Source organism: Pipistrellus hanaki (assembly GCF_964339955.1).
Source record: "Pipistrellus hanaki genome assembly, chromosome: 8".
NCBI classification, from domain to species: Eukaryota; Metazoa; Chordata; class Mammalia; order Chiroptera; family Vespertilionidae; genus Pipistrellus; species Pipistrellus hanaki.
Window position 1 is genome coordinate 57092485 of NC_140510.1, and position 25445 is coordinate 57117929.

Here is a 25445-nt window from a genome sequence, read left to right on the forward strand (position 1 = left end):
CATCCATTAGCCGCCTCCTGCACACCCCCTACTGGGGATGGGCCCGCAACCAAGGTACATGCCCTTGACCGGAATTGAACCTGGGACCCTTCAGTCTTCAGGCTGACACTCTATTCACTGAGCCAAACTGGTTAGAGCTTCTCACCTATGTTTTTAATGGGTACATGGTATCTTGCTGGATGACTGCAGCATGGTTTATTTCAATAGACCTTTTCATAGACATTCAGATGTTTTAAACTTGCTTTCCTGTAACATATAATGTTGGAAGTGACCATCAGTGCCTATATCTTTGTGTGCAGTTGCAAGCATATTTGTTCTTAATGATGGAAATACTGGGTCAAAGATGATGTGCACTAAAAGTTTAGATTTCTGCTGACAAACTGCTGAAGATACAGGAACCGACCAGCTTTTCCACACTCTGGCCCAAAATACATGAGAACTTTACATTTTTGCCAATGATCGTTGAAGAGTGGCCTCTTCCATTATTTAATGATGGTGTTGTCATTATTTCATTGGTGTTTCCTTAATAATGAGTGAGGTTAAACATCATTTCATGTATTTGTGGGCCATTTGCACCTTTGGTTTTTATGAAATGCCTGCCCCCCCCCCCGTCACATTTTTCTGTATGGCATTCATCTTTCTTTTATCATTTTATTAAGGAGCATAGCTCTTTTATCTGTGGGTGGATTATAAATCTTCCCCTGGGTTTTCATAATGTGAAACTTTGGTTATGAGGTTATTTTTTGATACAGAGAGAATTTTTTTTTTTTACTTTGTGATTTGAACCATTTTTCTCTAGTTACTAGTTGTTTTTTAGATACTTCTCCATGCCCAGATTTAAAAAATTTGTGTTTGTTTTTCTCCTGGTGTTTTAATTGGGTGTTTACAGTTATACATGTGGACCATTGAGAGTAGCCTGTTTAATATAAATTTCTGTGACGATGGTATGTTTTGTGTTGACCCATAGGGTAGCCGCTAGCTACAGGGGGTTCTTGAGCACTTGAAATAGGCCTGTATTTACTCTTACTTAATTTTAACTAATATAGATTAAGTAGCTGCACATGGCTAGTGACTATTGCATTGCAAATCACACATCCAGAAGTTATTTTGGTGTCACCATAGCAGTAAGGATCACTTCCCCTGTCCCCCTAAATGCCTCCTCAGTTGTCCCAATATCAACTCCTTCCCCAGCCCTTTCCCCTTGGTTTGAGATGTCCCCATTGTCATCTGCTCCATTGCTGTGTGCCCTGGAGTTTACTGTTGGACACCCCGCTAGGCCCCGTTGATTACCTGGAACCTTCCTGTCTGCAGAGAGCATTCAGAGCTTCTCTGGTTACAGCATCTCAGCACCTACAACTACCTAACAGATGCGCTATTCCTTAGCCTTCGCATGGAAGGCGGAAATTCGTTCCTTGCTATTTCCTACGTTTTCCATCCCATTGTATTTTACCTTTCATATTTAACTTTAGTGTTATGGCATAGTACATAGAGAAGCAGTTAAGGAATTTTAAGAACTAAAGCGGTGGTCGGCAAACTGTGGCTCGCGAGCCACAAGGGGCTCTCGAGCTGCGGTTGCTGCTCTGTTGACTAATGAGTTTGCTGACCACTGACCTAGACTCTCAATTCCAATAATTACAGGCTTTTGTTGTTCAACCCACAACACTCTCCAACCCTGGTTTTTGCTGTTTGAATACTTCCTGGGAGGGTCATGGGGAGGGTCGATGGTGCCAAGCCCAGCTTGGCCAGCCCATCTGGTGATGTCTAGCGTTCGTGTATGCATCCCTGGGTCCTGATGGCTGACCAATGATGGTAATCAGTGTTCTTCATTTGCTCACAAACCTCCCCCACTGTTGCATAAAAAACAAACACAGAGTGTCATAGCTCATAAGTGAACTGGTACGAACGTTTTACCATCTTTTCTCCACAAATCTCTAATTCGTTCTAACCCCTGGCCTTGGTCCCCCTGAGTCCTGGTACTTGCTCCCTTGGTGTCTTCACTTCCTTCTGCAACATGGAAAGAATTTTCTGGCAAAAGCACACACAGCGATGTTTCCTGAGAATCCGGGTCCCTTTAAGAATGATGTGTTGTCATGAACACCCATGCTGTTTCCTGTACTGACAGACCAATGGCCTCTCTCTTATCTTCGCTCCCGGGCAGCGTGACTTGGTGTCATTTCCATCCATGTTTGTGAAACATTCCCTCTCTCTCGTCTTTTTCATCGGGGGTCTCCTGGGGTTCAGTTCGGGGACCTCACACTAGCCAATGTTGGTGGTCAGGGTGACAGATGTGACCCAAGAGCCACACAGATGGGCCAGTAGCCTCCCCTCCGGGGTTTCCTTTTCTCTCCCTTTGCAGCACTACACCCCATTCTTGACCTTGACCATCTCTCCCAGCGGCTGGGCCTTTAGGAGGGAGTTCTGATGTTGTCTCTAGACCTTTTCTAGAGCAGATACCTCCAGCATCCTGCCTGGAATCGAGGTCTCGCAGCCTGTGCCTGGGCGCTGCTAGAGGAAGGGTTAGGGGTCTCAGAACCCATGTCTTCATCGGGGGCCATCTGACTATCCTCTGCACCCACTGGGCTTACCTGTTGGGCCAAAGACAAACCCCACATCTCAGGAGGAGACCAGCAGTTCGTCAGGACTGCTCCCCACTTGGCATGATGCCATCCCACGCCAGGCACTGGTCTTTTCTGGATCCTCCGAGGAGCCTGGAGAGCAGTAAGGACTTTGATCCCAAACAGCCTGGAAAGCAGTTGGGACACCGCATGAGTTAAATCAACTCAAGGTCACATTTTCCAGAAGGCCACACAACTCACACCTCTTCTGTTTCTATCTCGGATTCTATTGCTCCCTGTTATTTGACATTGTCTAGCAGAGGCACTGCACGGTGGTCACGTGACATCCTAAAGCTCCTTCAACAAGTTAGAGGCAGTAATGAGTTGCCACATGGTTGAATAGAAACCCTTTCTTCACTCAGAAGTTTCTGGGGATAAAATAAAATCAGAAGATTAGGTCCCTTGCAAGTTACACTTCAAAGAAGTGCAAGTCCAAAGGAATCAAAGTGGGAATTAAATTTCCTTTTGCCCTTGTGAGTTAAAAGTCAAAGAAATAAAGGACTGAAAATCAAGCTCCCGGTTTCTAATTCTTCTCTGGCTCGGCCACAGACTTGCTGGACGGATGTGTGGGCAGACCAAGCATTCTTCTTGCAGCCGGGTCTTCTCCCTCTGGAAAGGGCAAACGTCGCTACCCGGATAGCCAGCTGCCACACTGGGTTCCTGGGGCTGCTGTGACAAAGCACTACAAGGGAAACTCATTCTCTCACAGCTTTGGGGGCTAGAAGTTCAAAATCAAGATGTCCTTGGGGTTGGCTCCTCCTGGGGTAATGAGCCACAAGGAGTTTGCAGAGCCCAGGCCTTGGCAAAGGTGAGTGCCACCAGGACCGAGCAGGTGCCTTAGCCAAACATGAGCTGTGTGGGTGGACATGGCATGCTGGCTGCTACAGCTTGACCTTGAGCTGTGCAGACACAGCTGACAGGCACACACCTGGGTTGCAGGTGAGACCAAGGCTGGAGGAGACCCACTTGGATCTCGAAGGGTACAACATGGGAGCAGCTGGGTTCTGCATTCACTGTGAGAGTTCTAGCTTTAGAAGGAGGGACCAAGCCTGGGGATCTGGCAGTCATAGGCACATGCCACACCCTCTATCAACCAGGAATCTGGAGAGACTGAGCCTGAATCATGTGGCTCCCAGGGTCCAAGCTCGCTCTAGCTATGGTCATTCCCAAAGCTCTGGTGCTGGCTTCAGACCTCAGAGGCCTGATGTGACTCGCCTTCAGGAGGTGGCAGAGTATTAGTAATGAACAAATAGAATGCAACTGGAATCTCTGATGAAACAAAACTGCCACTGTAGGTTCAAGTTAAGCAACCCTGTGAAATTGTTGGAAGTTCAAAAGCTAGAAATGCCTGTGCCTCTATAAATCATCTTTGTTCAGAAAATCAAGAAAGCTTTCGGCTTATAGTCAGAACAGAAGCCCGGAAAAAATAAAAATAACCCAGACAAGAGAGATTAAGCTGGACAGGGGTAGGTGTAAGAGACAGGAGGAAGGGTAGGATTTTAAACAGCCATCCAAAACAACAGTGAAGGAGTGAGTGAGTGCTCAGGGCCAGCAAAGACAGATATGAACAGGAAAGGGGATGCATCCAGGTCTGACTGCTCTTTCATGGGTAACAGGGAAGAGGTTGTCAGCATGACCTTGGTTGTTGGCAAATCAGAGAGTGATGGAGTCGGAAATCTAATGGATCTGCCCCTCGGCAGCTCTTCGGGGAGGACAGCCTTTCCCAGGGGTGGGGCTCACAGAGCATTGGAGGTCATGGCCCAATCAATTGGGAAACCGCCTTTCATGGTTGGACAGATGCTCCAAATGGTTGCAGAAAATCAAACAGATTTGGGAGAAGGCCCCCCAGGCCAGTGTGAAACACCCAAAGCAGCCTCCTGAGGTGCCTGTCAAGGTGGCACAGAGCATCCTGCCCTGTAAGGACAAGTGTCAGAACGAGGAATCTCCGAGAAGGCACAGCCAAGCTGCCCTGAGCCAGCGGGACAATGACAGACCAAGGTCAGGCCTGAAACGCCCGTCTGGTGGGTGGGGAGCACGTTCAGGGAGGGAGAGAACTCGGAGCAGCGGTGGCTGTCACAGGCCTAGACAATTTTCATTTCATGTCTTTCACTTGGGCAGCCTCACCAGAGAGCGTGTGGAGGAATATGGCCACCAGATGCTATGAGGTAAGGCCAGGCCCGGTAAAGGGAGCACTCTCAGTGGAGCAGCCCAGAGCAAGAGCTCAAAGTACCGAAGCCCCAGACCAGAGGTTTCCTATGTAGACAGGGAAAGACCTCTGACAGGCCCAGGCATGGGTCTCGCACGATCACAATCTAGAAGGCAGCGGCGTCACCTGTGCCGGTGAATTCTCTCTGGACGAGGTGAGCACAGCACCGTAATAATAAGAATAATCTCCCGGTGGTAGACTTCTCCTAATTGAGTTTAACTCAGTGTCTTGGGTCAAGCATCACAGACTGAGGGGCATCCTGGGAAGTGAAAGCCAGGTTGCCTCCACCCTTTGTTCACATGTCCCGAGTCACCGCAAGGGGGGCACTGGCCTGCATCACTGAGGTGGGGGGAAGGGGGAAAGGTGTCATGGGGCTCTGACATGCCCGTCCTTCTAATTCTTGCACACTTAAAAGAGGCACCCATGCAAGAGATTCCCACAACCTAACCCAGAGGCCTACCCCAGCTTCTCCGTGTGGATGCACATTTGAACCACCCGAGGGGCCTTGAAGAGGACTGATGCCCGTGCTCAGCCTGGAGACTCTGAACTCATGAACGTGGGGTATGGCCTGGCTGCTGGGTGCCATGGGACAAAAACTCACATCCACTCAGAACTTCAGGATGTGACTTATTTGGAAATAGGGTCTGGGCAGATGAAATTAGTTAAAAATCAAGATGAGAGCGCATTGGATGAGGGTGAGCCCTCAATCCAATGAGAGTGTTCTTATAAGAGACGGAGAAGGACACAGAGAGACACAGAGAAGCCCACGTGAAGACAAGGCAGAGACTGAAGGGGTGGGTCCACAAGCCAGGGGACACCAAAGGGTGCAGGGTCCACCCGGGCTTGGCCCCTCCTTCTAAAGCTAGAACGCTCACAATGAATGCAGAACCCAGCTGTTCCAGTGTAAAACCGGAAAAATACTGTACCCTTTGAGATCAAAGTGGGTCTCCTCCAGCCTTGGTCTCACCTTCAGTACAGGTGTGTGCCTGTCAGCTGTGTCTGCAGAGCTCAAGGTCAAGCTGTAGCAGCCGGCATGCCATGTCCACCACACAACTCATGTTTGGCTAATGCACCTGCTCCGTCCTGGTGGCACTCACAAGGCCTGGGCTCTGCAAACACCTTGTGGCTCGTTACCCCCAACCCCCATGACTTTGCTATGGCTGCCATGGTCTGAGAGCATTTGCTAAGGTGTGGCTGGCCTGTGCTTTGTCAAGGTCAGGGCCTGCTGCCACTCCTACTGAAAAATAAAACAGCGCAAAGCTGATTTGACCAGAGATCTGAGCAAGGTCCAATCTCACTTGGACTGTCTTAAATATGCTTGAAACTCTCAATATCCCAAATCTGCAAGGCCTGTTCTCACCAAAGCCTTAACTGACCTGTGCTCCTTGCCATCCCCAAAGCACTCTTGCGCCGAATCATGGCTTAGGTGTGCGGCAGCTTCGAGTGAGACCTGGCTCATTTGGAGCTGTAGGCTTCATCTCTGATGGGAGAGAACTTGCACGTTACTAGGTATCCATGGGAACTGAATCCTCAACCTGAAATTTTATACATGTAATGATTGGAAGGATTTTCCACAGTCTAACTACTGGCTGCTGCTTCTTCTTCTTCTTCTTCTTCTTCTTCTTCTTCTTCTTCAATATATTTTATTGAAAGAGAGAGGGACAGAGTTAGAAACATCGATGAGAGAAAATCATCGATCAGCTGCCTCTTGCACACCCCCTACTGGGGATGTGCCTGCAACCAAGGTACATGCCCTTGACCGGAATCGAACCTGGGACCTTTCCGTCTGCAGGCTGACATTCTATCCACTAAGCCAAACCGGTTTTGGCTAGCTACTGGCTTCTTACTTAAACTTATTTTTGCTGCTCTGCACACGTGCTTGTACCCAAGGAGACCTTCATGTCACCCTGCAGTGGCCATGGGGTCCGTCTATCAAGAGGTCACGGAGTGGCTGACAGGATTATTCCTGGTAGCCATTCCTACACGGGGATGGGTGGGATACCATAAACTATGTACAAATCCACAAAACGGGTACATACACCCATTAAACCCCAACTAAATAGAAATCACCAGGCAACTTCCCAGGCAGAACCCCAAACTGCCCATTCCACTCTAATGTCACGGACATGAAGGGGCGTGGATGGAGGGGAAGGAGAGTAGAGAGTGCTCAGAACCAACTGCTGTTAAGCCATCTTACTTGGGCCACATGTTACTAGGCCCCTCCCCGGGCTCCTGCAAGCCAACAGCCCCCAAAGCTTCCACACCTTTTCCGGAACCCTGACTTCCTCCCGCAGTCAAATCCTGGCCCCTTCCAGAGGTCTGGCCAGGAAGTCTTTCTGCCTCTCTTTTTTGTGGTTCCTCCCCTCCGCGCTCCCCCTTCCCCCGCCCCGCCCCATTTTCCAGTCCCACACTATGGAATTATCTTTGTCTCATTGGCTTCCTTCGTTTTTTTCTCTTCAAGGCACAGCAAACAGGAATCCTTTCCTCCATGAAGCCAGGGGAGGGGAGGCTGAGCATGCTTGTTCCACACTCATAGTTTGGTTTCTACCAAAGCCTCTATTGCCAACCAATGCTCATTTGCATCTGGTACCAGGTGATTCCTGTGCATTGTCCCCTGACTATGCCAATGACTCCATGAGACAGTCTGTTCAAATCATTCAGCCCTTCAGCCTTCTTAGGGCACCAGCGATGACGGGGTAACAGTAGACTTGCCCTGGTGATCAAGCTGAGTCCCCGAGGTGGGCTGAGGTGCCAGGCACAAACCCTCCAATTGTGGGGAGCAGAGGGGGAGGGCAGAGGGGGTGTGGCAGGAAGAGTTGACATAGGAGTTCAGGCAAAGAGATGAGGACATTTGCTACTTCCCAAGTGGCATATAGAGCAGAAGGGATATACAATTATAGAAAACTTTAAAAGGTCAGATCTTACTGTTAAAGACTTGTTTGTGAGGCTGTCACTGGGAGCCAGGCAGTGGTCTCTTCAGCCAGGTCACGCTGCCCACACCATAAGCCTTTTTCTACAGGGAAACCTGGCCGCTTGGATCCTGCCTGAGGTAGCCAATAGGGTTCAACGCAAATTAGACCCTCTCCCCTTGGAATGGAAATTGAGAATTCTTCTTTATTAAATGATGGTGGGATATTTAGAGCTAAACTTAAACTTTTTTTTTTTTTTTTTTTTACGATTGCAAAACTATTTCCCCTGTGAGCATTTAAACTTGCACAATGGTCACGAATGTCCAAGGCAGCCTATCAGAGTCACCTTGGAGGTCGTGCTCTGGGCTGCGGTTCGATTTTTAACCGGGAGTAGGGCACACCGTTGAAGTAGGTCCCTCCTAACTTTGGGAGCTATTTTTATAAGTTCCAGGAACGTCTTAGTGAGTCTGGGCACGCTTCCCTTTTTCTCGGCGTGTTCTCTACCCGGGGAGAGCCTGCTCCTTGGGCCGAGGCCCATCCTGTGAAGTCAGAGCGGCCTGTGTGTTGTTCTTGGCAGAGGCCGGCTTTTGTGCCCTTCACCGCCGTGGTCTTTCCCTTGGGCCCCTTCCAACAGGATGATGTGGGCAAGCGGGTGCCAAGTGACCCAGAAACAGGCGGCCAGCTGAGTGCAGAGAGGGGAACCACCTTCCGTCCGGACAGCCACCACACAGCTCCACACGCAGCGCCTGGGAGCGAACCTGCGCCAGACACACCACGGAGCTGAGCGAGCTCGTTCTCCAGCTGAGTTTCTATCTTTAGGCTTTTCCTCCATCCAGGGAAACACCTGCGGGCCGCTCATCCTCTGTCGCAAGGTGCTGGTCGTTTTTGCTTTTCCCTCCAGAAATTGTGTGTGTGTGTGTGGGGGGGAGGGGGGGACTGGGGGGGGGGAAGGGCTTCAGAGGCTATATGATACAAAAATAGTCTGACACTTGCAACCTGTAAAACATATTAAGGGGGCTGAAACCGGTTTGGCTCAGTGGATAGAGCGTCGGCCTGCAGACTGAAGGATTCCATGTTCAATTCCGGTCAAGGGCATGTACCTTGGTTTCGGGCACATTCCCAGTAGGGAGTGTGCAGGAGGCAGCTGGTTGATGTTTTCCTCTCATCGATGTTTCTACAGTAACTCTCTATCTCTCTCCCTTCCTCTCTCTAAAAAAATCAACAAAATATATATATTTTAAAAAAATATTAAGGGGGTGTAGTGGAGTCATACTTGAGAGAGCACGTGAGCCAGGATTTCTTATTAAATAAGAGTTCAGCTTGAAAATGTTATAGTTCTTTATTAGTAGGAACATATGTCAGTTGTTGAGCTATCAGAAGACACAGATAAGCCAGGAGAAAAAATGGGAAAATACTTGTAACCCCAGAGTAACCACATGGAAGGATTTGCTGTACATCCCTTCAGAACGTAGTCTGTTTTGTATGAATCCATCATACAAACTAATTTTTTTTTTTTAAACCTTAGGGTTTTGTTTGTTTTTTTGTTTTGTTTTTGTTTTGTTTTTTTATTGATTTCAGAGAGGAAGGGAGAAGGAGAGAGAGAAACATCAATGATAAGAATCATTGATCAGCTGCTTCCTGCACGCCCCCTACTGGGGATCGAGCCCACAACCCAGACATGTGCCCTTGACAGGAATCAAACCTGGGACCATTCAGTCCATAGACTGACACTCTATTCACTGAGCCAAACCAGCTAGGGCATACAAACTATTTTATAATCTGCTTTTTTCCTTATCCATGCATCATGAGTAACTTTCTACATTGATTCCTTTACTTCTGCAGCTACAATTCTGATTCCGATTCCAGGTGTGAGCCCCCCCCGGCCCCCCCCCCAAAAAAAAAAAATCCATGCGGCTCTCAGACACTGACAACTCGATTCGGACCCGATCTGCCTGGAGAGCATCGGATTCCATGGGTTGAGGGCTCAGTCCCACAGCCTGCTCCCCTCCCTTCCCCCATCTTCAGGCACCAAAGGAGAATCCAGGCTGTCACTCACCTGTGCTTCTGACCCACTGGCTATTGGAGGTTCCAAAGACTCCCTGCTTGGGTTTGATTAATTCCTGAGAGCGTGTGGCTGAGCAGGTCCCGCCATCGCCCAGGACTCCTGGGCTTGGTCCAGCTGTTCTGTGCTTTGACTGAGGCCTGATTTAGCTTCCAGGTCGAAAAGTTGATTCAGGGGTAAGCTGAAGGTTCTCAGGGGGCAAGGGATGAGGTCAGACTTTAAATGCAGCCTAAGGTGTAACTTGTAAGTATTTAAACCTGTGGTCTGTGGCCACCTATTTCTACCAGTGCGTCCACACAGGGTGAGGGGGTGGGACCTGGGTACCAGAGGTACCCTATTTTCTGTGTTCCCGCTAATTCCCCTCTCTGTGGGTGCTGTCTTGGGACACCCACTCCAGCCTCCGCTGCGATCCGGGGTTGCTTATTGCAGAGAGAAAGCAGGGGCGGGGCAGGGCTGTGGCTGTCTGATGACCTGGGCTTGCACCTTCCTGGTGGAATGGAAGGGGCAGCACCTGCCCAGGAGCAAACGTCCCACTGGAAACCCAGTCCCCTTGCCACACTCCTCTGTGGGCGGAGCGACAGCCTCCAGGTGCGATAGAAAGTGGGTGCTGCCAGGTTACATAAGGGCAGGTCACAACGGGTAATGGGTATCTGGTGACGACAGCCCAGGATGGACTGGAGGCCTCACAGCAAACCGTTTGCTCGCTCTACAGTAGGGGTGTCGAACTCAATCAGAGAAGGGGCCAAAATCTAAAATCCAGCCTAAATCGCGGGCCGAATGGTTTACTGAACAGTCATAAACTGACAATGTCATAAACTGACAGCGGAGTGCAGTGATGACAGCGCGGTGCGGGCCACATTGCAAGGCCTGGCGGGCTGGATTTGGCCCGCAGGCCTTGTGTTTGACACATGTGCTCTACAGGGTGGAGGCAGGCAAGGCACAAAGTCAGACTAAGGTGGCCGTGCGTCATGGAGACGCCAGATGTGTGCATGGCCCGAAGCACCATCTCTGTGCATGGGGTGGGAGGATCATGGTGACTGTCTCTAGTGATTCTCAACCCCAGATGGTCAGAAGGTCCAATGTGGGCCTTGGACAAATTATTCTTTTTCTTTTTCTTTTCTTTTCTTTTCTTTTCTTTTCTTTTCTTTTCTTTTCTTTTCTTTTCTTTTCTTTTCTTTTCTTTTCTTTTCTTTTCTTTTCTTTTCCTTTCCTTTCTCTTCTCTTCTCTTCTCTTCTCTTCTCTTCTCTTCTCTTCTCTTCTCTTCTCTTCTCTTCTCTTCTTTCTTTCTTTCTTTCTTTCTTTCTTTCTTTCTTTCTTTCTTTCTTTCTCTCTTTCTTTCTTTCTTAAAGGTTGAGAATTCGGCTTTAATTTTTGATGGGTGGGTGTGGTATTGGAGTTGCCAGTACAGGGATGAGGCAAGTTGCTCTTGGTATCTTGTGAGCTGAGGTGCACAAATGCGAGGACTGGCATTTAATTTATGACCCAATGCTCTTAATAATGAGCTCACCAACTTCTGAATGGAGTGTTTATAAATGAACGCCGATGTGCAGAGGCTCATTGAGCTGCCTTCTAAAAATACCTGGCTGCCACGGGAGGTTAGAAATGTCTACCATGCCGCACACGTGTGGATGAGCCAGATTCTTATTCAAGGGCAGGTTTTTTTCTTATCAGTACACTCTCCATGTTATCATCTTCAATTGAGCGTGGTGATTTAGTTATTTTTTTTAAAGATAAACTGTATTAAGGTCTGATTTACATACTACAGATGCATTCATTTTTAATGCACAATGTGGTGAATTTTGGTAACTGTCTTATCCGTATAACCACCATCCCCATCAGAGCACAGACTATTTCCATCACCCAGAAGGTTCCATTGTGCATCTTTGCAATCAGTCTCCGCCCCCTCCCCACCCCTCCAGGTAACCACTGGCTTGTTCTGGCTTCTTCAGATTTCAGGGACCATCCTGCAGGCACTGCGGTTACACAGCCAGCACCGGCTTCTTTCCTCAGCACAGCACCTGCCATTTGCATTCAGGTTGTTGTGATTATCAGAAGTGTCTTTCTCATTGTAATTACAGCCACTCACACTTTAAATTATACATTACAGTCTTTTGAGCATTGTCCCTCAACAATTAGAAAGTAGTGGGCTGTTTGGTTATTGTTTCTGGGTAGTGATATGTATTTGCTGGACCATTCTTTTTAGCCTGTGAGTTTTCCAATCATTTCAAACATGTGTGCATCTCTGCAGGTGTGAATTACCCCTATTCACATTGCCAAGTCAGAGGTGTCCATATTCTGCAAATATTCATGAATGTGTGATACTTAAATAATTTGCAACACACTTACAAGGTGAGCATACAAAAAATTTCTCAGTTGTGTGTAGTTTATAGGCCATTACTTTATAATGGAAAGTCACGGAAAAATCTGTGCTCATATTCTTCTCTTGCTTATTAATAACAGTGATTAACCTCTCTGTCTCCCTTTCTCTCTCTCTCCATACACACACACACACACACACACACACACACACATATGCTAGTATTCACACACATATATACATACCCTCCTCCCCCGGAGAAAAGGTTGGCACCTTAGTTTTAGAACTGCACTCTTTCTGAGTCATCAAGAACATACACACCATAACATCTGGGTTGGGCCTGAGTCTTCTTCCAGGCCTACACCCCACCCCCCCAAACTTGACCTCCACCTGGCATCAATTATTTGTTCTTTTGTCCCAGAAGGTACCTGAAACTTGACCTATGCTTTTCATAGTATAGGTCCTGACCCTCTACAGGGGTCTTCAAACTACGGCCCGCGGGCCACATGCAGCCCCCAGGGGAGTCTGATCCTGCCCGCCAGGTTTTTTGGGCAGTGAGCGCAGCCAAGGTGTTACAGTAGGAATTAGTAGTTCATATAGTCCGGCCCTCCAGCTCTCTGAGGGACCGTGATCTGGCCCCCACTTTAAAAAGTTTGAGGACCCCTGCTCTAGAACATGGGAGGGGAATCTTTTTTCTTCCAAGGGCCATTTGGATATTTATAGCATCACTCCTGGGCCATACAGAATCATCATCTTAAAAATTATCCTGCTGCTCTAGCTGGTTTTTCTCAGTGGATAGAGCATTGGCCTGTAGATTGGATGATCCTGGTTCAATTCCAGTCTAAGGGCACATGCTCAGGTTGTGGGCTCGATCTCAAGTAAGAGATTGGTGCAGGAGGCAGCTAATCAATAATTCTCTCTCATCACAGATGTTTCTATCTCTATCTCCCTCTCCCTTCCTCTCTGAAACCAATAAAAATATATTTTAAAAAATTAGTTTGTTGAATTTAGTCAAGCATTTAATGAACTCACCCCTAAGATCTTGGCAGAGTCAGACCAAATGACTTCTTGGGCCTCTACAGACCATGGGCCGGACATTCTCCACCCTGTTCTCAGGGATCAGGACATCAGTTTTGAGGATTAAGACCTGCATTTTTTAGAAATAAAATAGAATAGAGACAATACCAGAGTGCATTGTACTAAGAGTAACTAATGTTTTATGAACTCTTGTTTCATTTGTGTATGTGGTTGTGTACTAGTGTGTGTATGTGTATATAGTGGACAACCATGTAAAATGTATTTTTTATTTATGGGTCACGGACAAAAATGTTTGAGAAACAATGGCCAGATGAGTCCCAGAATCTCTCTTCCTCGTATGCTGAGGTGACTCGGGCTGCAGAGATGGGTTGAAGATGTGACTTCAAGCTGTCCCAGAACAATCCCTCTGAGGTCACCCCACCCTACCTTAGGGGTGACCTGTCTGTCCTTCCCTCCTCCTCAGGACATGGCTGGTTGGCTCCTGTCCCGTTCCATTCAGGTGCAGTTCATTGTAACCCTGCTGCCCTCACTTTGGCCTAGATCCCACCCCCTCACGGCCACAGCTGCTGCCATCAGGACACCTCGCTGCCCTTGCCCTGATGAGGCAGCCTTGTCTACTGTTCCAATACTCTGGTCCCACCTGTTGGCGGCTGCCTCCACTTCTGCTCAGTTCCAGCTGGTCGCGCTGGGTTGCTGCTGACTCAATCCAATGAGTGCTTTTAGAGGCAGGGGGCTGGGATCTGGGCCAGACGGGGCAGTAGGGGGTGGGGGTGGGGATGGATTCTGGTTGATGAGGGACTGGGAGCCTGATTGGGGTCACACATGGGGAACTGAATCACCAGGCTGACGTTGAGGGATTTCGAGTAAGACAGGTGTGCCCTGCAAGTAATGAAAGGAGGGACAGAGATGGGATCTGTGCGTAGGAGGAGGAAATCAGAGGCCATTTCAGGTGGCTCTGGGCGCTGTGGGTGGGCAGGGACAGACTGGATGTCTGGAGGGAGCCTGTGGGCGAGGTTAGCTGGCAGGCTGTTCGCCGCCATCTGGCCTCAGCGCCTCAGACTCACCTCTCTGGCTCTCCCTCTGCTCAGACTGTTCCCTTCTCTCCCCAGGTGTCCCGCCCTGGCCTTGCTGTGAGGGCCTATCCCCTCCTGCTGGCCTGTGCACTCGGAGTGTCTTCACCCAAAAGCAGCTGCTCCAACCTGAGCTCCGGGTCCTTCTCGAAGGCCCTCTCTGTGGGATTAAGGCTTCCTCTGCACACGGGGCTTCTGGACACTCCAGAGCTCCCGAGTCTGACACCCCCATCTCTCCCCAGAGCCCCACATTATATCAAAGCCACAGGTGAACATTATATCAAAGCCACAGCAGGCGAGGGCGCCCCACACAGGCCCGCTCTGGCACACGGATCCCGTGTGTTCCAGGGACTGGGGCCTCGTCCTGCTCCCCGCAGACATGGATCTCCTCCAGCACCTACAACCTGGGCTCTGTCACCGGCCTTGCATGAGGATGCTTCCTGACTTTCACAAACAAACACAATTATTTGAATACGTTTTTCTTCTTTTCAAAACTGCATGTTCTTTTACAAAATATATATTTTATTGATTTTTTACAGAGAGGAAGAGAGAGAGGGATAGAGAATTAGAAACATTGATGAGAGAGAAACATCAATCAGCTGCCTCCTGCACACCCCCTACTGGGGATATGCCCGCAACGAAGGTACATGCCCTTGACCGGAATCAAATCTGGGACCCCTCAGTCCGCAGGCCGACGCTCTATCCACTGAGCCAAACTGGTTAGGGCACTACATGGTCTTTTGAAACCAGAGATAATATAAGCATCACCTTTTATTTCCCCCCTCACAACTGGTCTGTGCACACAGTAGGTGCTAACTGAGTGATGACTGAAACTGGACGCCAGGGAAATGCCCTCTTTCCTCACGATGGCTGTCCTTCCCCTCTGCATCTCCCTCCAGCGCTGCTCAGGGTCATCACTGGGCACCGGGATCCCGAGTCCGATGCCACAAAAACATTGTTTTCCTTTTCCCATGATTGCACCTCCCGGTCTGAAACTTGCCTCCTCCCTGGGCAGACAGCTCACAGTTGTACGGTTAATTCCTTGAGGAAGCGGTGGGTGTGGGTGCAGCGGGGAGGGAGCAGGTGTTAAAACACCACCGGAACAGGATATATTAACATAATTGAAGGGCAAGGGTGGCGGCTGGGTCTTCCCATTTAATTAAGTGACTAATGCAGTTCTTGGCTGAAGGGAGCTCCCTGCAGCGGCTGCCCCAGCTGGGCGGCTGCACGGGAAAGTGACAGGAACACAAGCACTGGAACAGGGAGGGCAGCCTGGGCTCCTGCTCCGTGCAAGTCACCAGGAGGCCACCTGGGCGGGGAAGGGCCTCGCCTGCAAGTCAGGAGACCAGAGGTAGCCTGCTCAGCCTCCATCACGCTGGATGACCTTGGCAGGTCAGGTCACATCTGCACCATTCAGCATCCTCGTCGCTGACATTTGAGTCTGCGATCGCCTCTGGGTTCTAACATTCTCCCACTGAGAGAGCAGAACCTCAGTGAACAAGACAGAAACTCCCAAGTCAGGCACGTTGGGGGAGGGTCTGACCAGCCTGTATACATAGTATAAACATATAGACTTGGTATATATATAGTTGTGAAAAGTATACGTATTTTAGACTGTCACCTTGAGAGCTAGCAGCCAGGAAAGTCAGGAACACCCAGCCAGGGCCAGGGGCTGCCAGAGAGGAGGTGGCTAGGACAAAGGGACATAGTTACCAGCAGGCCGGCCGGGTAGAGGATATTGGCAGACGCTGGCTCCACGACCAGCTCTGCGGGGGCTCTGCCTTAGCCCCCAGCCCTGCTCAGGATGCCTGGGCGGGGAGGGGTGGGTGGCGTTGGCAACATATATTCTTTTCATTTGTCTGTGAGTTGACTGTGGATGAGAAAAGTCACACAGACCATGAGACAGTTGTTGGAAATGCTGACGGCAGCCATCGAGGGGACCTCTGATGGTCACATTTACCCAAACGAAGCCATGTGTGTGTGGGACAGCTGTTCTCACCGCTGGATTTCCTGCTTCATCCCAAGTGGGTTCTTCTCACTTCTCTTAATGCCCAGACATCTTCCAAGCCTAGGCCTCGCTCATACATCAGTTTCTCTTTGGGGGAAAGTGATGTCCTTCCTCCTTAACCACCCAATTCTCCCTCCCCTTGCTGCCCTTGATTCAGGACCAGCTTCTCCAGAACCTTCCCAGAAAATTCCAGCTCCCGGGGGATTTTCTCCTGGGGATTTTCTCCTGGGTATGCAGCACCATTTCTCTGTACCATTTGGACCATCTCGCCAGTTCCTCATGTGGTCAACACTGAGAGTCTGAGGTCCTTACGGTCAGGAGAAAGTACAATCAGACCCTTGTTTGAGCTTGCCCAGGCTGGGAGGGGGCGCAGGAGTGCGTGCTGACAGCAGCATGCCCTGGAGCTCAGCTCTGGCCAAACAACAGAGCAAATGCGGCCAGAAACTCCTTCCCGGACCAGGCGCACTTTGTTATGAAACATGAATAGTTAGGGAGTTTGTGACAATGTGCTACTGAGAGACTGTCCCCAAGCGAGTATTAGGAGAAAGAGAAAGGAACCTCAATTTATTAGGTGGCCATCGAGTGACAGGCTCTTAAGATGTATACATTATTTAACTTAATTTTTGCAGCACGCATATGAGTTAGGGATTCGTTTTCCCACATCATATACGAGGAAGCTGGGCCTTGTGTAAGCTGCCTGACCGGAAGCTGGATTCTAGATTCTGGATTCAGGAAGCTGAGGTGTAGAACTCACCCAAAGCCATAGACGTAATGAGTGACAGAATAGAGGAGAAAAGTTAGGTTCGTCTGATTTGGAAGTCACATGTTGAACAGCCTTCCCACACATTGCACACATACAAGTACGTTTAACTAAGGTAACTTTCAGATGAGAACATCCTCTTAGTACCAGGAAGTAAGTACAGCCATGTGTTCTCAGGTGGGTCTTTTCTCAGGCCAGAGCTGTGACCAGCGCCCAGGTCCATTCTGGGTCAGGCACTGCTTCACCGTATCCAATTGGCTCCTTCGGGTCACTTCTTAAGTCAAGAAGTCAGGCGTTTATTGATATGTCAGTCAGAGAAGGACAAATAGCGCAGGACCTCACTCCTATATGTGGAATCTAAGTGCCAAAATAAACTGATGAACGGAGTGGATGCAGAGGCATGGAAGCATGGAGCAGAGTGCAGATCTCAAAGGGAAGATGGGGGAGGGAGGGAGGATGGGTGGGAAGTAATCAGCCAAAGACTTGTATGCATATATGCATAACTCATGGACACAGACAATAGAGTGTTGAAGGCCTGGGGCAGGGGGCGGGGAAGGGGACATATGTAATACTTTCAACAATAAAGAACTATTTTTTTTAAAAAAGCCAGGCATTTATTAAGCTCCGAGAAGGAACTTTAAAAAAGAAAGAAAACATGAAAAGATGCCCAACATCATTAGCCATCAGGGAAATACAAACCCAAACTAAAACAAGATAGCATTTCACACCCAATAGGATGGCTGTAATAAAAGACCCAAAATCGTAAGTGTTGACACATATATGGAGAAATTAGAACCTTTATACCCTGCTGGTGGGCATGGAAAATGGTACATCCACTTTGGAAAGTAGTCTGGCAAGTCCTCAAAATGTCATACATAGAATTACCACTTGACTCAGCAATTCTACTGCTAGGTATGTACCCAGGAGAAATAAAAATGAAATGTATGTTCACACAAAAACTGTTCATAGGAGAATTATTCACAATAGCCAAAAACTGAAAATAATCTAAATATCCATCAACAGATGAATAGATAAAAAAAAAAGTGCCATATCCATACAATGGAATACTATCTATACTAATAAAAGGGTACTATGCTAATTAGACTAGGGGACCTTCAGGGAGACCTTACAGACATCCTTCCGGACAAAGCCATGGTGGCAGGGCTGAGGCAGAGGTGGTTAGGGGCGATCAGGCCAGGAGGGGAGGGCAGTTGGAGGTGATCAGGCCGGCAGGGAGGGGCCAGTTGGGGGCGACCAGACCAGCGGGGGGTGGAGGGGGGTGGGTGGGGGGAGGAACAGTTGGAGGTGAGAAGGCCAGCAGGGGGGGCAGTTAGGGGCAAGCAGGCCAGGAGGCAGAGTGAGTAGTTAGGAGCCAGCGGTCCTAGATTGTGAGAAGGATGTCCCCCAAGGGGTCCAAGGGTCCAAGATTAGGGAGTGTGCAGGCTGGGCTAAGGGACACACACACACACACACACACCCCGCCCCGCGCCCTGTGCACAAATTTCATGCACCAGACCACTAGTTTGTCAATAAGAAGGACTTATTCATGCTACAATAGGGATAAACTTTGAAAACATTATCAAAATAAAATAAGCTAGTCACAAAAGACCATATATTATATAATGCCATTTACACAAAATGTCCAAAATAGGCAAATCCAAGGAAATAAGAAGCAGATTAGTGGTTTCCAGGGGCTGGAGAGGAGAGGGAGTAACTTCTAATGAGCAGGAAATTTCTTATTGGGGTGAAAAAATATTTTAAAATTAGATTGTAAAGGTGTTTGTACAAGACTGTGAATACCCTAAAACCCATTGAATTGTACACTTAAATAGGTGAATTGTGTGGTATCTGAAAAATGCATCAATGAAGCTATTATTAAATAAAAAAGAAAGGATGATAAAAGAAAGGAGAGAGAGAGAGAGAGAGAGAGAGAGAGAAAGTATTTCTACTTCCTGTCCTTGTAGGACATGGTGGTCTGGTTCACTCAGGGGGCTGGTCTACCAGCAGTTTCTTATCTTAAGCCCTCACGTTCCTTCTCAGCTCCACGCCTCTGTTCATCCTTTTGTCTTCCGGGAATGGCCTCCCACTCCTGTCTGCTTGGCAAACCTACTATTCCACCATTAGGGCCCAGCTCCCCACGCCCACACTTCTCTGTGGTTTTCCTGGATCAACCTGGCGGTTCGCCTGACTCTGCTCTGTGAACCCAAAGACCGTGCTCCTTTTGGCCCTGTCACAGCGTCTGATGTTCCTGGCCAACCGTGCCTCTTTCTGGTGACTCTGTGAGGCTCCCGGAGGGCCAGGCACCATGGGTTTAAGCTTGAGTTCCCAGGAGCTGGCACAGGCCTGGCAGACGGTGGGGGTGAGGTGAATAGGTGTGGAGTGAAACTGCAGGTGTCCACACAAACACCTTCCACAAACACACACACCCTGGGGAAAGAAAAGGAGAGTTCAGTCAGTTTATTTTTAGGCCATTTTCTCCTTCCTTGTATATTTTGGGCAAGTGATCAGGTGTCTGTGTTCCCATTGTGCTTAAACAAACAAACCCAAGTTTGAAAGTGAGGCAATTGGAGACTCAGCCACCCTCAGTGAAGACTGGAACTGAAAGATTCTGCTAGGAATTCAGAATGCCAGACACTGACAGGCAATTATTTTAAAAATAGCAAATTACCTCGTGGTACTGATATGTTTTGTCTTGTAAACAAAATTGACTTAATTTAATATATGGCTTTTAGAACTTTTCAGTTGCAAATAATGTTGCCATAGGCATCCATATTTACTTTTTGCACATTTGTGGGAGTTTCTCTGCACCCTACATTTCTGGAAGGAGAATTTCTGAGTCAAGGTTGTATGTGCGTTAGAAATGTTGATAGCTTTTGCTAAATTATGCTTCAAAAAATGCAACACCAGCCGGCCAGTGTGACCCAGTGGCTGAGCATTGACCCATGCATGGAGAGGTCACTGGTTCAGTTCTCATCAGGTCACATGCCTGGGTTTCTGGCTCAATCCCCAGCGGAGGGCCTGGAGGAGGCAGTTGATCAATGTTGATGTTTCTCATTGATATTTTTATCTCTCCCTCTCCTTTTCTCTCTCTCTAAAATCGATAAAAATATATTTTTCAAAATGCAACACCAGTATACACCCCAAAGAAAAGTAAATTGGTGTATTTATTTATGCTTGCATGCTTTAATTAATTAATCCAATCAATTGATCAATTAATGGATCAGTTAATCAACACAATATTTACTAAGTTGCCTTTTATGTGTCAAGTGATCTGTGGAATACCATGCTAAAGAAAACAGAGGTGACTCTGTCCTGATGGGGGTGACAGTGTAGCAGGGGCAATAGATGTAAATCATTTTCTTTGATAATTGTGATGAGAATAAGTGTGGGAGACCATGAAAGCCCAGAATAGTGGGGAACGTCTACTTAGAGGACATCAACTTATACCACGTGCAGGATGACCATCTGGCACATAATGTTTAGACTTTTCAAAAGCTAACAACCCTCCATTCCCCACCTTTCTTTTTTTTTTCCTTTGGTTCATATTTATTCCCTCTGTTCTTTATTACTAGATTTGTGGTAATCTGTTACAGCATCCCTGGGAAACTAATACACAAATCAAATTCTTTAATTATTATTTTTTGTTAATCCTCACCTGAGGCTATTTTTTCCATTGATTTTTAGAGAGACTGGAAAGGAGAGAGAGATACACAGAGAAACATTATGTGACAGAGACACATTGATTGGTTACCTCTCCATGGCCTTGACCTGGGCCAGGGATTGAACCTGCAAGTGAGGTATGTGGCCTTCACCGGAATCGAACCCAGAACCCTTCCATCCATGGGCCGATGCTCCATCCACTGAGCAAAACTTGCTAGGGCAAATTTTTGCTTTTTTTAAAATAAAAAATAGCTAAGAGGATAGAGAACTTGTAGCTGTTCTGAAAGGCCAGTTCCTTGGCATAGTTGAGGTTCGCAACCTCCTTCCGGTCTGTACACACTGCCCTGGCAAAGGCTCGCAATGGTCGTGGCACACATTGGGTGGTATTGTTATTTGTTTACTTGTCTTATTAAACCTGGAATCTTCAAAGTCTAGCAAAGTGTTTGATCTAGGATTTATTCTCTCTTCCTTTTTTTCCTTTCATGATCCATGTTTTATGAACACATTATTCTCACACATCTGGGTGACAGATTTGATATGAGGATTTATTCTTAATAATATTTCTTGAATAAATGAATAACTGTAAGACAGCAGGTACTTTATAGTTCTTCTGAGCTCTTTGTGATAATTTAAGCACTATTTCAATCATGCTACACCAGGTAGGATAAATGACCTTGTTTTATGACATTGACTTATTTTAGATATGGAAAACTAGAGTGAAGATGCCTAGCTTTCTAAGGTTAGAGGCCGGATCCCAGTCCATTATCCAAACTCCCTCCGCGCCAGTTAGTATGAAATTGCGCTATCTCAGACTTCCCACAGTGAGAAAGGGCACAACTCAGGACTGCCTGGTACATGATATCTTATTTTTCCTTCCAGCTTTCATTGCACAGGTTAGGGCCTCATTCAGGTTTAAAAAGCAGTTCAGTTCTTTTTAGGTTCAGAAGACTCCAGCTCATCTCATTGGCGTGGTTGTTGCCAAGTAGCCACATCATCTTTGTCCTTCATGTGAATTTGGTTTGGTCTTTCAACCTCACACTGTAACACAGCTCACTGGGTTGAGCAAACTCAGTCTTCCCACCTAGTCTACCCTCCATCTGTCTCATCCTGACCTACTCTTGTTAAGTAACATTTCTGGTGGGTGATTCAGGATAAAGGGAACATTTAATGTCTGGGGGAGAAAACGAAACAGCAAAACATTCTAGAATTCAAGCATTCTGGTAAGTAACTTAAAAAAAAAAGAAAGGAAGTCATTTTCTATTTTTGATACCCAAAAAGAGATGTGTTACTATTGCCCATGAAGGTAACGTCAGCTCTATTTATCAACAACGACAATATAACAAGCCAACCTTGTTTAGTAATGTTTGTTGGAAAGTATTCTTGGTTGAGTTGGGGCAGGGAGGAGAGCAGTACCAGCCAAGGGATTTTTACTTTCATATCTGTATATTGCTTGAATTTTCTCAAGCAAGTTTGTATTACTTTTATGATCAGGAAAAGCAATAAAGAGAAATTATTGCCTCGAGGGTAAAAATGTTGGGAAGGAATCAGTCCTTTTAGAAAATAATTTCTGGAAAGCCATATACAATTTCAGGTAAGCTTCCGTTGCTAAGGAGTTGCTAAGGAACTGCAAGTTTCTAAGAGAAATCTACTGAGCAGTGATGGAGGAGAACACTGGAGAGGAGAATACTCTTCCCTTCTGACTGGAAGTGATCCCGCCCAAGTTCATGGTCACCACAGAAGGGGACAATGCTCACTTTGTCTCTTAGAAAGCCATGAGAGTGGATAGTGACAATGAAGGGGGAACACACCAGTTGCTATATGAAAACATATGTAGCACCGAGTCTGGTATGAGGTAAACCCTCACGTGCCTGTCAGTCAATCGCTAACGTGGAAAATTGTTGGGGGAAAGACTTCTGATCAAAATGGCAAAGGAGAGCAGTTGAAAAAAATGAAGTGAAATCTTCATACTCAGCCAGCACTAACTTTTTTTTTTTTTAATCATTAATCCCTTTTGATGTGACAAAGCCAGGGTTAGCCTGTAGCATTGGATTTAAGAAAGGATTAAATCTTTGGGTGGTGAACACACAGTACAATATCCAGATCTTGTACCAGAGAAACGTACACTTGAGTCCTATACGATCCTATTAACCAATGTCACCCCAATACAATTAAAATTTTTTTATAAAAGAAAGGATTAAATCACAGAGATACATTTTAATTTCTGCTTCTGCATATGGGGTTGGAATTGTTTCATGACAGTGCAGAAGTACTGACCAATGAAACTTAGACGGTGTAGCCAGGCTGTAGGAAGGGGAATGAAACACACAGAGGGCCATTGGGGCCTGAATCTAAAGACCAAGATGAGCCTCCTCGCAGAGGTCAGCGTGGGCTTGGAACCACAGCCTAAATGGTCAGGTGGAATACTTCCAGATCCATGGCTTGTGGAAGCCTTACGCTCCGCCCCAGGGGAAGCGTCCCTGAGTGATGAGGCAGGGGAGAAAGGGAGGAGCAATATCCAAACCTGAGGCCCCTGCAGGGTTCAGAGGTCACCTCTGCTCCTGCTGTTCCTTGGGGAAAAGTCGGGGCTGATGGAAGGCCTTGAAGCTGAAAGGACCCACCAGCAGAAATGCCACATAAGCAGGAGGAGCTGGCTGTGGCCAGGCTGCCCACACACTGTCCTGTCTGCCCGAGAAACACCGGCTCTCCCATCCAGCTACGTGACTGCAGGCCCTTCCATTCCATTCGGATGCATCACTTACCACTACAAGCTGAGTGATCCAAGTGTCAGCACCCTTGGAGTTGACCCTTCTTTGGATGCTTGATAACCTTTTGCCTTTATGTACTTTGAGTCTATGAATTCTGAGTAAACTCATTCATCATCCCTTCCTTCTCCAGGGCTTTGTGACACGTGCGAACACAACACGGATTCTCTGCCAATCACTCTGTGGCAAATACCTTCTCACCGAAAACCTGCGGGTCAGAGCTTGTGAGGGGCTGAAGGTCTTAGAATAGTGTTTTTCTTCAAAAAAGACAGACACACACATGTCACAAATGTAGACAGAACGAAAGGATCTATAATGAAGGTGAAATTCTTCCTGCTACCCCAGGGCCTCAATTCTCCTTCCCAGGGGCGGCATTTCTGTTACTTTCCAGGGCATCCGCTGCTGCCTGTGTGTCCTTCCAGAAATTTCTATGCATTCATTCATTTTTTTTGGAGTAACAACCAACCTCTTGTGCAACCCAGTGTCATTTCCCCCCCTCTGGTTACTTGCCCTCAAAACCTAGCTACGGCAGCCGTGGAGGGGTGAAGATGTCGCTGTTGCAATGACAAGAGAGGAAATGTCCCAGTGGTTGGAGGCCAGCAGCTGGGAGCGAAGGGCCAGAGGGTTAACCGCGAGGACGTCACCTAGCAACAGAACCGCTGGCTGCTGCGATGCTCTCCGAATGTATCGCAGTGTTCTTATTCATTGCTGGTGGCTGTCTCTGTTCAAAGGTATTATTAGTTTGTCACTCAGGCTGAAAGAGCGTTGTGCTAGTGACTGTTGGGTCCGCTGTCCCCTTTCCCCTGGGAGGCTCTTTGCAGAACTCCTCATGTCACGTTGGCAACTGTCTGTCCTGCAGGTGAATTACAGCTCGTAAGAAGAGAAGGGTACATCTGCGTCGTAAGCTTCTTTATTTTTCATGCCTGCGGTGCACATAAAGACTCAAATCCCAAGGAAGTTCGAGCAGACACACCCCCTTGACCTCCACTCCACAAATCGGGCCAGACCAGCGTTAGAATACACCCTCGTTTGTGGTTTTCCTCCGAACCCCATGCCGCCGGCTTTGCATCCTGTGCACGGAGGGAAAGCCAGCGGGTGTATTTCTGCACGGGGTGCCTAGAAAGCCACGTCGTCACTCTAGTTCGTGTATTTACAGAAAACAGACATATGGCTTGGGTGGTGTGTTGAGTCTATATTATACATCTATATGTTGCTATTTTTATGTCTACATCTTAAACCCTAGATTTTTATAGTTGAAAGAGATGTAGATGGTAGAGCTCATCCGTTAAGTGATAGATTTCAGTTCTCTGGTTCATTTTCATGTGGGAAAATAAAACCCAAGGAAGCAAGCAATTTGGTGGCTGAGGCACCTAGAAGGCAGGAGAGCTGGTCTTCTTGGTTCCCTCCCCCATCCTAGCAAATCCTCTCCTCGCTTTTCTCTGCCCCTCAGTGTCCCCCGCCTGACCGCCAGACTAACCCCATAGTTGCATCATCAGAGCTCCCCTCCCTGCTGGCTTCTGCTTGGGTCAGCCAATGGGAGGCACTGGCCTAAGGTGAGAGAACAGGAGAGAGGGGCAGGCAACATCCTGACTCTGACAGTAGCTTTGCCCCTTCACGCTGACAGCTCCCTCCTCTTGGGCTCCAGCTCTCATTGTCCTCTCTTTCCCCTTGGCCCTGGCGATGGTAAAACCTTAGTCCCCTACCATCACTGGTGGGTCCCCTGGCCCTGTGAACCCCCCTGGACTAGACAAGGAACCCTGTCACCAGAGACTCTTCATTTGAACAGTTTTTCTGCCAAGTCCCCAACGGAGATGCCAGATGTTCTGAATCCCCACCCAGTTTTTTCTCCTTTCCCCAGTTGATTTGTGTATCTGTGTATCCCCGTACGTAGGTTGGTGCACAAATGTTAGCAACCATGCATGGATTGGATTAATCAATGTACATATACTTTAATCAGTGCCTGCAGAAAAAAATAATAAATTCCAAAAACTGGATTATTGCCTAATATTTGAGCAAATGTATTCACTTGGAAGTTTA